Source organism: Lithobates pipiens, unplaced genomic scaffold (genome assembly GCF_037356315.1).
Source record: "Lithobates pipiens isolate NorthernLeopardFrog02 unplaced genomic scaffold, aLitPip1_a1.2 Scaffold_18, whole genome shotgun sequence".
Taxonomy (NCBI): domain Eukaryota; kingdom Metazoa; phylum Chordata; class Amphibia; order Anura; family Ranidae; genus Lithobates; species Lithobates pipiens.
The window spans coordinates 637,154,839-637,167,151 of record NW_027507758.1 but is presented as its reverse complement, the minus strand read 5'-3'; the positions used below and the strand labels follow the sequence as shown (position 1 = coordinate 637,167,151).

Here is a 12,313-nt window from a genome sequence, read left to right as displayed (position 1 = left end):
GGAAACCCCGCATCTCCCCACCGTGAGTGAAATACCCCTGCAGAATACAGGTCACCACTGAAAACTCGGTTCTACAAGCTGAAGCCTTACTACCGGTGATGTCTGCACAGGTGGCAGAGCTGCAAGCACTTACTACAGCATGTAAATTAGCAGAGGGGAAAAAAGCCACCACCCATACGGACTCAAGAGTTATCTGGAAGGACAGAGGGTTCCTGACGGCTGCAGAAACACCTGTGAAACATATCTCAGCCATCAGGGACTTGCTGGGACACCCTGCTTCTCCCAACCCAAGTGACTATTCTAAAAGTAAAAGCACACGACAAACAACTCGAAGGAAGCTCAAGGCAATCATCTAGCCGATTCAGCTCCCAAACAGACAGACAGTAGTCCATGGGAAGTGGACAGCAGGGTGGTAGAAGAAGACCACTCCGTGCTTACCCTACAGACTCTCCCAGTGAACAGAGTTTATCTGAAAGAATTACAGGAAGCAGTAAGTTCGGATGAGAAGGAAAGCTGGAAAACGGAGAGGAGCAACTCTCAGAGATGGACTATTCGAGTGCAACAAGAAGCCTTGTTTACCCAGGAATATGTACCCAGCCGTGGTGCAATGGGCAAATGGAGCTACCCACTTGACAAAGACTCTTATGAACTCTCTTATCAAGTACTATGTAGCACCAGGAGTTACTCCATTGACCAACAACTTCTGCAGATCATGCAACAAATGTAACCCAGAACGTACAGAAAAGGAACAGAAGAAGCACTTGGCAAAAGCCCTACACCCCTTCCAGAGGATACAAATTGATCACTCCCAGATGCCAAAGGAGTGGCAGATTTGAATACGCCCTAGTGGAGGTGGACATGACTGCCACGACCACAGCTAAGAAACTACTGAGTGAGATGGTATGTAGCTTTGAGGTCCCAGAGGTGATAGAGAGCGATCAGGGCCAGCCTTCACAGCAACCCTTATAAAAGAGATTTGGGCAGCACTGGGGGTTCAGTTGGCTCTACACACCCCTTACCACCCTCAAAGTAGCGGGAAGGTAGAAAGGATGAATGGTACACTAAAAAACAGGATGTTAAAGATGGCTCAAAAGACTAACATGAGTCAGCCAGACAGTTTGCCCATTGCCCTGTTCAGTGTCAGACACAATCCCTGGGGGAAACATGCCCTATCCCCTTATGAAATAGTTTGGTTCAGCCCCCAGACTTGGCTGTTACTTTCCACAACAGTTACAGTTGCAATCTGATGTGTTGACTAATTATGTAACCGCATTATCACGAGAATTAACCCAAATGCATGTCCAGGCGTTTTCTTCCATTCCAGATCCTGAATTAGATAAAGGAACACACCAACTACTGCCTGGAGATTGGGGGCTGGTAAAGAAATTTGTGAGAAAACATTCTTCTGAATCCAGATATGATGGTCCATTCCAAGTTTTGCTGACCACAGCCACCTCAGTCGAATTGGCCGGGAAGAATACCCGAATACACCTTCCCACTGCAAGAAAGCTCCAACCCCTGAGGACAAGATCCCGCCCACTTCCTCACAGCCATGCTGCATATCCTTTTTCTGTTTGGTCTAGGGGGAGGCCCAGGAGGTGGCCATCACAAAAAATAACATAATTCCATTTTGGTATAACTCTTCAGGTACACATGTGACCACCTTTACCTTTGATTACTGTGACAGAGTACCTTGTCCGTTTCACTCTTTCATGGCAATGCCATTGGTACAGTGACATCCCTGATGGTAAGGATATATATGTGTGTTTTACAGACAGTTACTGGGGACAGAATTGTGGTTCCTGGGAGGGACAGTGGGTTGGAACATAGGACCAGATTAGAGGGAATCTGGACCGGTGAATGTGCCCTTGAAAAGGTCATTATGCCCCTCCATATCCTAGCAGAAGATACTCCTGATACATACACTGACCCAGCACACAGTCAGAGGAGGAAGCGAGCAGTTCTCTCTGGAAGCTTTGACCCTCATGTGTACATAGATGCTATAGGAGTTCCAAGGGGGATCCCTGATGAATTCAAAGCCAGGGATCAGGTAAAAGCTGGTTTTGAGTCTTTGATCCCCATAATAACTTTAAACAAGAATGTCAACAAAGATTTCTGAATTACACTAAAGATGCCCTCCAGGGAATTGCTGACCAGTTAGCCCCCACTTCCTACATGACATTCCAGAATCGGATGGCCTTAGACATGGTGTTAGCTGAGAAAGGAAGTGTCTGTAAAATGATAGAAAAAACGGGAACCTGTTGCACCTACATTCTTGATAATACCGTCCCAAATGGTAAAGTAACTCTAGCTATAAAGAAATTAGAAGATCTGTCATTGGAGTCAGAGAATAACTCAGGTATTACAGATCCACGGGATCAATATTTTAGCTGGATGAGTGGGTGGCAAAAAGTGCTTGCCAAGATAGGGGTAATGGTACTAATAATCCTGGTTCTTTTAGCCCTGATTGTATGCTGTATTCTACCTTTCGTAAAGAAGTTAATGAGCAAGGCTGTAGACAACAGCACACATACATTTCTCCACCAAGAAGAAGAGGACCCTCTTATGATGGAGGATGGCAAACCCTTCACTCCTCTAGTCACTCCCTGTCCAAAATCTCACAATCCTATAGGGTTATAGGGATAGATAGAACCTGATTTGTAACGTACCTGCCGGATGAGCCTGACGTGCAGTGGGAAGGCTGTCTCGTACAACCCCGGCTCAAGGGTCACCGATGTTGCAACAGTGGTCACAAGAGCCTGTCGGTGTATGGGTGCCTGGTTCGTCTTTGGTCTTGTCAGTTCAGGTGGAAACAGGAAGCAGGCTGGTAAGCTGGGGAGACACTGAATACGTAGTCAGACAAGCCGGGTTTGGTAACAGGTGGTCAGATGTAGATATAGACGACAGGCAGAGAATGGTCAGGATACAGGCAAAGTTCGGCAACAGGATATCAAGCAGTGTAGAGCAGAGCGTGGTTACAAGGCAGGCCAAGGTCAGGATAGCAGAGATCAAATCGTAGTCAAACAGGCCGGGTCAAACACAGGAAACAGATCGGATCACAGGAACAGGCAGTCACTGGAACAGGTATGAGCTGCAGACCAGACAGCAAAGACACAGTGCTGCTAAGGTGTTTAAATAAGGCAGCCTGTTACCAATCACTGAAATTAGTCTGCACTATTTTAACCCCTAGGTGGCAGATCCATGACATTGCCCCCCTCTTACGGGCAACCTCCGGGTGCCCAACAGGTCTCTCTTCTGCGGATGACTGCGAAAAAAGGCATTAACCAAGTCTCTGGCATGCACATCCTCTTCAGCCTCCCAAGAGTTATCCTCTGGGCCATAACCTTTCCACTTAACTAGGTACTGTACCTGATTCCTTCTTTTCCTACAGTCTATGATGGCCTCTACCTCGTACTCCTCTTCGCCATTGATGGTCACAGGTTCTGGTGGCCTGGATACTCTATCTGGGAAAGAGTCAGGGACTGCGGGTTTCAAGAGAGAAACATGGAAGACAGAATGTATCTTAAGTGAATCAGGTAAAGATAATTCATAAGCAACCTCATTGAGTTTCTTCTTGACTGGGAATGGTCCCACAAATTTAGGTGCCAATTTCTTTGAGGGACATGCCAACCTGAGAATCATAGTAGACAGCCATACCTGGTCTCCTGGGTGGAGAATCAGTTCACCCCTTCTTTTCTTGTCAAAAGCCCTCTTGCTTGTTGCTTGTGCCTTGGTAACCACTTCTTGAAGTAACTTATTGTTGCAGTTGAGGAAACCCACTGTGTCTTGGACAGCAGGAACTGTGGTCTCTGGAATAAAGTCGGGCAAGAAGGATGGTTGAAAACCACAATTTGCAAAGAAGGGTGACTGACCTGTGGCTGAGTGAGTGGCATTATTGTAGGCAAACTCCGCCAGTGGTAGCAGCGATACCCAGTCATCCTGGACAAAAGTGGTGAAGCATCGGATATACTGCTCCAACGTCTGATTGGTCCTCTCTGTCTGTCCATTGGTCTGGGGATGGTAGGCGGAGGACAAAGATCTTTCAATTTTAAGGGCTTCACACAGAGTTTTCCAGAATCGGGAAGTGAACTGAACCCCCTGATCAGAGACAATGTTCATAGGGACTCCATGAAGCCTAACAATCTCTCTGATAAATACTTTAGCCATCTCCATGGCAGAGGCAAGAAATGGGCCATTTTGGACAATTGGTCCACCACCACGAAGATGGCTGTGCATCCTTCCGATGAGAGAAGTTCCACAATGAAATCCATGGCTATCATTCTCCATGGTCTGTCAGGGACTGGCAGTGGCCGAAGTAGACCCCAGGCTCGGTTCTTTTTACCCTTGCTCCGGTTGCAGATTGCACAGGAATTTACGTATCTCTTACAGGTTTCTTTCAGGTCTGGCCACCAGAACGTGCATTTCAGGAGATCAAGCGCCTTGTGCACCCCGAAATGACCTGCTAGGGGATGATCATGACACAGACCCAAAATGGTTATACGTAGACATTCAGGCACAAATACCTTGCTTCCATTAAACAGCAATCCTTCCTGGAGTGTCAGCGTGACCCCTGGAGGGCTAGGAACATCTGTCGAAGCCTGCTTCATTCGGTTGAGAAGGTTGCCCTGTAAAAGTAGAAAGTTATTTTCAGACAAGATGGTATCTGCCACTGGTGGTTCCTTGGGGTCATCAAACATACGAGACAGTGCATCTGGTTTGACATTCTTCGAGCCTGGCCCGTAGGTAATGTGGAAAACAAATCGGGAAAAGAACAGTGCCCAACGTGCTTGACGTGGCTTAAGGCGTTTAGCAGTCCTCAGGTATTCAAGATTTTTGTGGTCAGTATAGATCAATATGGGATGTGCTGCTCCCTCCGGGAGGTACCTCCATTCTTCTAAAGCTGCCTTTATGGCCAGCAATTCTCGTTCCCCAACGTCATAGTTTCTCTCTGATGGAGACAGCCTGCGGGAGAAAAAGGCTACTGGATGCATCAGATCCTTTGGGCTTTGGCGTTGGGAGATGACTGCTCTAATAGCGACTTCAGATGCGTCTACTTCTAGTGTATAAGGCAGATACGGATCTGGGTGACCAAGAACAGGTGCTGAAGTAAACAGTCCCTTCAAGGTATCAAATGCGGCTTGTGCCTCGGGTGTCCAATGGAAGCGGAGGTTCTGTTTAGTCAGCTGTGTGATAGGGGTTATGATAGTGGAGAAGCCCCTAATGAACCTCCTGTAAAAGTTGGTAAATCCTACGAAGCGTTGCACTCCCTTCTTGTCGGTAGGTGCAGGCCAGTCTAAGATAGCAGAGACTTTTTCAGAGTCCATCTTAATGCCTTCAGGTGAGATTATCAGTCCCAGGAATTGGATGCTGCTTCGTTCAAACTCGCATTTTTCACCTTTAGCATAGAGTCCGTGTTGGCGGAGCCGGCTCAACACCCTTTTGACATGATCTCGGTGGGAATCTAGGGAAATGGAAAAAATCAAGATGTCATCTAGGTAAACAATCAAAAATATATCCAGGAAGTCTCGGAAAATGTCATTGACAAAGTTTTGGAAGGTAGCCGGGGCATTGCATAGTCCAAAGGGCATCACCAGGTATTCATAGTGGCCGAATCGGGTGCGAAAAGCTGTCTTCCACTCATCCCCTTGACGGATGCGGACTAAATTGTAGGCCCCACGTAGCTCTAGTTTGGTGAAAATGGTTGCCGACCTTAATCTCTGAAATAGTTTGGGTACTAGAGGGAGAGGATACCGGTTTTTAACTGTAATTTTGTTGAGCTCCCGATAGTCCACACAAGGTCGAAGGGAGTGGTCCTTTTTCTCAACGAAAAATATTCCTGCTCCTGCTGGGGAGGTAGAGGGTCGGATGAAGCCCTTTTTCAAGTTTTCTTGGATATATTCTATTAGTGCCTCCTGTTCTCATTCAGCGAGGGTGAAGATTCTATCAAAAGGGATTTCAGTGGAAGCAGTTCAATTGGGCAGTCGTATGGCCGATGCGGGGGGAAGAGTGTCAGCCCCTCGCTTACTAAAAACATCCAGGAACTCATGGTATGGTTCAGGTACGACTTGCCGCACCTCAGACTCAGAGTCCACACAAAGTAGTGTTGTAGAAGAAGCTGGGGCTCTTGGAAGGCAGTGTTCCTGGCAATAGGCTGAGTGGAAGTCAATTCTCCCTGTGGCCCAGTCAACTCGTGGATTATGCGCCTGCAGCCAGGGTAGGCCCAGAATAACAGGGAACAGTGGGGAAGAGATGACATTGAGGCTTAGGATTTCCTTATGTTGGGAGGAGGCCAACACAGGTAAGGGAACTGTCTCTTGGGTCACAGGTCCAGACTTAATACATGACCCGTCAGCTAGAAAAACAGAAAGTCCTTGTGCTTTAGGTCTTAAGGGGATACGTTGTTGTGTTGCAAAGTTAGATCGATGAAGCAACTGCAGGCCCCGGAATCAATGATTGCGGTAACTGGCACTTCCCTTTCTAGCAGCTGGAAAGAGATGGCAAGGGTTAGGTTGGTGGTGTTGGTAGATGAAGAAAAGTTATTAACGGAAGAAAACATCCGCCACTTACGTGTCTTGGTTGGACAGGAACGTACATAGTGGCCCGCTTCCCCACAGTATAGGCAGAGGTTGTTCTGTCGGTGCAGGCGTTCCTCTGGAGACAGAGAGGGGCGCATTAGGCCAACTTGCATAGGCTCTGGTGCTTCGGTGGCAATAGTAACAAGAGCTGGCTGAACTGGAGTGAAGCAAGCAGGTGCAGAGCGAGTAGGAGCTGGGATCCGTGGCATCATCCAGACCAAACGTGGCTGCTGGGCTGATCTTTCGGATCGTCGCTCACGGAGCCGACGGTCAATTTGAATGGTCAGTGTGATAATGCTTCCAGGGTATTTGGGACTCCGACACGTGCCAATTCATCTTTCAGACCTTCTGATAACCCCAAGCGGAACTGGTGTCGCAGGGCTGCGTCATTCCACTGTGTGTCTGCACTCCAGCATCTAAAGTCTGTAACGTAATCTTCGGCCGTTCTGCGGCCTTGCTGGAGAGCATGAAGGGCAGCCTCTGCTATGGTGGTTCGTTGTGGGTCGTCGTATAATTCGGCCATCGCGCCGAAGAAGGCGGACATGGACTGTAACAAGACATCATTCTTCTCCAACATCCGATGAGCCCAGGACTGGGGCTCACCCTGAAGCAGTGATATGATGAATCCTACTTTGGTGGCTTCAAGGGAGAAGGTTCGAGGTTGCAAGGCGAAATACAGTTCACATGCGTTACGGAAGGATCGAAATTTCCCCCGGTCACCTGAAAATCTCTCTGGTGCTGGAACTCTGGGTTCAGGGGGCAACATCACCACTGAGGTTGCTGCAGTGGCAGTCCCTGAGGCAGAAGGCACAGCAGCGCTTGCTGGTGTAGCTATAGTCTGTACACGTTGTTCCAGTTGTGTATAACCCTCCTGTAGAGATTTGACTGCTTGGGTAAGGGCTGCAAGATGCTGACAGATGTCATCCATGGCCGACTTCCCACTTGCAGGCTCAGACATGGCTGTCTGGTACTGTAACCTACCTGCTGGATGAGCCTGATGTGCAGTGGGAAGGCTGTCTCATACAACCCCGGCTCAAGGGCCACCGATGTTGCAACAGTGGTCACAAGAGCCTGGCGGTGTATGGGTGCCTGGTTCGTCTTTGGTCTTGTCAGTTCAGCTGGTGCAGCAGGAAACAGGAAGCAGGCTGGTAAGCTGGGGAGACACTGAATACGTAGTCAGACAAGCCGGGCTTGGTAACAGGTGGTCAGATGTAGATATAGACGACAGGCAGAGAATGGTCAGGATACAGGCAAAGTTCGGCAACAGGATATCAAGCAGTGTAGAGCAGAGCATGGTGACAAGGCAGGCCAAGGTCAGGATAGCAGAATCAAATCGTAGTCAAACAGGCCGGGTCAAACACAGGAAACAGATCGGATCACAGGAACAGGCAGTCACTGGAACAGGTATGAGCTGCAGACCAGTCAGCAAAGACACAGTGCTGCTGAGGTGTTTAAATAAGGCAGCCTGTTACCAATCACTGAAATTAGTCTGCACTATTTTAACCCCTAGGTGGCAGATCCATGACATGATTGCCCTTCTCCAGCTGTATCGAGGGGGGTAGTGAACTAGTTGCTGCCTAACTCTATATACAGCTTAAAAAGAGTTGCTGAGGAGAATGGGCCAGGTGAGTAGGACCTTTAGATGAGGGACAGAAGAAAATAGCTATTTTAGGGAGGACTGTGAAGGAATGTAATGTACATAATGATAATCAGAAAATGTCTATTTGCATATGTGTATACATGTTTCTATGCAACTCCTTACTTATTATGTAGTATACAGATTGGCTCTCTGTTTGGAATTAAAGTGGGAGTCCGCGTTTTTTTTTTTTTTTAAAAGCCAGCAGCTACAAATACTGCAGCTGCTGACTTTTAAAATAGTGACACTTACCTGTCCAGCGCGCCCGCGATGTCGGCACCCGAAGCTGATCTCTCGATCGTCTCTGGGTGCTGCCGCCGCCATCTTGGGTATGGGAATCAGGAAGTGGAGCCTTTCGGCTTCATTTCCCGGTTCCCTACTGCGCATGCGCGAGTCGCGCTGCGCAATAAGGATGAACCCGCTGCCTCTGGGATCTGTGTGTTTCCCCGCAGGCAGCGGGGGACTTTCGGAAAGGGGCGTAATCTACGCCCCTTTCCGCAGAGAGCTATCCCGGAAGTGGGTGCAGATACCTGTACTGTACAGGTACCTGCACCCCCCTCCCCCCTGAAAGGTGCCAATTGTGGCGCCGGAGGGGGGGAGGATTGCAATGAGCGGAAGGTCCACTTTAAGGTGGACCTCCGCTTTAAAGATGGCGGGTACCCCCTGCTTCCCACGCATTAGAAGAATGCATATGAGATAACAGAATCAGCTTCAACCAAACTTCAAGCATCAAGTTTCTCCATTTCTCTTGTATTTTAACCAATAAGATGTACCTATTAGACTGACATAGCAATGACGTATCTTTCTGTATAAAATATTAACACCGCCCAGAAATAAATCAGAAGTTAGAAGTAACCGAGCTGAACATGTCTCAGAGACTGTTTACTTCTAATGTGCATGCACATTTATACTTTTTAATTAGAAACAGCAGCAGATAACCTTGAACTCGATTGTAGTTCTTATCTATTTCACTATTTCTATTTCACTGTATTGTCTACTTGTACACCACCAGAAAAGTAGTAGCAACTGCATGACCAGTGTAGATAAGATGGCCCACCTTCATAAGACTGCCACCATGATCATACTCCAAAACCTGTACCACTTATCATTACCTACTTATTAATGAGACCACACTTTAACTGGAGTATAACTGGCCATAGCAACCTTTTTATTCCCAAATATTCAAAATGATATAAACATTTTAACCATAACAGAAAATTCCATAATCTCAGTTGCTCCCCCTGGTGGTCTTTGAGGGCACTTCCCAACATAACTCCATTCCACTTCCACACTGCAAGCTTTTGCGTATTAGGCCTCCAGCCATGTGACACTAGCTCAGAGACAAATCCATCCCCCCAGTGCCACCATTGCCATCACCCAGTTAACTTGTGTTAATTGAATACACCATGGGCCCATACCACCGATGGGTCCCCCACACTTCCACCTCATAGGTTACTTGCCACCAAAGACCACCACCGCCACCACTAACAAGGGTGACCCCTTACCCTTGGGAGCCTCTCCACACTCTCAAAGCCCACTGTATCCCATCCTGCAGTTCCATGGACAAAAGATCAATGTCCACTGCTGACAGGTGAACCCCATCCTTCCTGAGATACAGGCCAACATCCCTCTCCAATTCCCTATGGTGAATCACCAAGGCCCCATTCCAAACCCCAAAATGGCTCACCATCTTATTAACCTTAATGCAGGCTTTATTTAGTTTATCCATGACCTCGCCAACCGCCAAGTCATCCTGGCTACAATGTCCGACCAAACGATCTCAGGGAAGGTCATCCGCATCCAAAGGAAATCAAATTTAATGTCCTTAATAAGCACCCTAATGGCACAACCCCACAAATCATTCCCCCCAATGTGGAGAACCAAAATGTCCGGAGGCCTGTCCAGACGTGCAAAGCGATGCACCTCTGGCAGAACCCTACTACACAACATGCCCGGGTGGCCTAACCAACGTCTGCCCCCCCAAAACACATAGGAGTGACCTAATCTCCAGACAAGGGTCATCTGGCTTCCACCTGCAAGAAAGGAAGAAAACCACAAGATAACCATGATACCACTACACACAATATTCACCCATCTCGAAAACTTGAATACATGCCCGTTCGGCAACACTAACCACCCTTTAGTGTCATACCCCAGGCTTTGTCTTCCCCCCAATTCAACTATCAAATGTGGTTGGATGTAAGTTCGGAATCTCCCTGATTCCCATTGGCTGATCCATTTTACAGCCGCCTCATCCAATCCACATCGCGTGACCCCTGTCGCTGCGCCAATGCAGAAGGAGTGCAAAGCATACTGTGAGCTAGCTAAACCCACTGCTTTCAGGCATTTTTTTAAAACGGCCACAAACTGGAATTTAGACAATGGGGCTATATCCCCCAACAGAGTCTGGTAATGAATACAGCCATACCTTTACCCCTTTGCCACCCTTGTCTATCTTGGACCGGTGTAACAATACCTCAATGCACACCCTTGGACTCCACATCCTGAGCCCCTAAACCCCCCAGAGACTTCTTGGAAGGGCTAACCAGCTTGCTAATCCTGAACGCTCCAAAAAAGGCTTGCGAAAAAGCCACTCTAAACCAATACCCTTCATATGCCGAAGAGCATACCCCACCCAACTGAACAAACAGTGACCGCAGGTTGTCAAAGGACAACGGCCTCCTGGAATCTCTCCATTTATGTTGACGACGATAACCCTTCATGGCCTGTCAGATGTAGAAATGCTTTGTGAAATCTGCCCTGCAATTTAAACTAAAAGCGGTCCATGGCCGACACGTTCCAAATTCCTGGAGACAAAATAATAAACCAGCAACCTTACCTCAACTGCGTCCTGCTCCACTCCGACCTGCCTTACTAGCGCCCACCATTCCTGCCATCCCTTCTCGTAAGCAACCCACATGGACATACTCACAGACAGCCTTTGGGGACACAGCACCCCTTGTCAGTCCGCCCCCGGAGCCAGCTCTCGGAACATGTCCCACTGAAAGTGAGATAAACATCAGCCAAAGTTATCCACCCCCGGGAGATGCACCGCATACAGAAAAATGTTCAACTGCACAACTTGCACCGCAGCACCAGGTGGCGGAACAGCCGATAAAGAGCAAGGGATACGCAAACCCTTGGAAAATCCCTCCATCAAGAGCCTGGAGGCCTCCCGATCTGGATACCTATTTAGAAACATTTGCATCCTTTCCACCTTCACCGGCATTGTCCCTTTTGTTGTTAAAATCCCTGGCTCGTCCCTTGCCTTTTTTGAAACATCGTGAAACGGGATGGGATCCCCCGCAGCCTGAGCACTTGTGTTTAAAACTACATGCTCCCCCGAACTTGCAGGTTCCCTCATTGTACTATCAGCAGACACCCCATTTTTTGGTGGCTGATGGTCCTGGGGACGTAGAAACCTCGGCCCCCCCTGGAAAAAAAAGATTTGGGCCCCTCGCTGATGACATCAGCTTCATCCAGAGGCTAATGTCCTTGTGATCCCATCTTAGGGATGGATGGATGGCCCTGCGCTGTCTGAACCGTTCGTCATACCTCAGCCAGGCCGATCCTCTGTAGACTCTGTAGGCTTCCCCCACCACGTCCATGTAACAGAAAAGTGCCAAACAATGTTCGGGGTTCGTCTCACCTATCACAATTGCCATAATGGCAAATGCCTGCAGCCAATTTGTGAACGTGCGTGGTATCAAAGTTTCTTCCTTTTTCCTCATCCTCCTTGCTATTGTCTGATTTAACCCTGTCCACGTTAAACTTTTCCAGGGGCAATAGAGAAAATATCTCCACCTACTCACCCTTCATTATCTTGTCTGACATCTGGCTTCAGGTGAGAGTCTAGTGGGCCCTCAAAACAAACATATACCTCACATTTTGCTGCATCCGCAATGCAAACTAAATCTGTCCTGCCCCCACTTTCCTGTGATGTACCATCTTTCTCCCCCTCCACCGGCGTTGGCAGCCCAGGAGCCGTGGACACTATACTACCGCGAGGGGGTGATTAGGGATTTTTTTTCTACACTGTTGTTGCTGATGATCAGTTATAATGGCTTTCCAATTATGACAGCTTGCTTACTGTTGGGATGCT

At 48.2% G+C, this 12,313-nt stretch overlaps 1 protein-coding gene across 1 annotated transcript in view; it reads left to right on the top strand.

Annotated features, from left to right (window-relative positions):
- Positions 1 to 12,313, top strand: part of LOC143986894 (gastrula zinc finger protein XlCGF66.1-like) — a 373,036-nt gene that overhangs the window by 274,936 nt on the left and 85,787 nt on the right. The gene's annotated exons all lie outside the window — the stretch shown is intronic.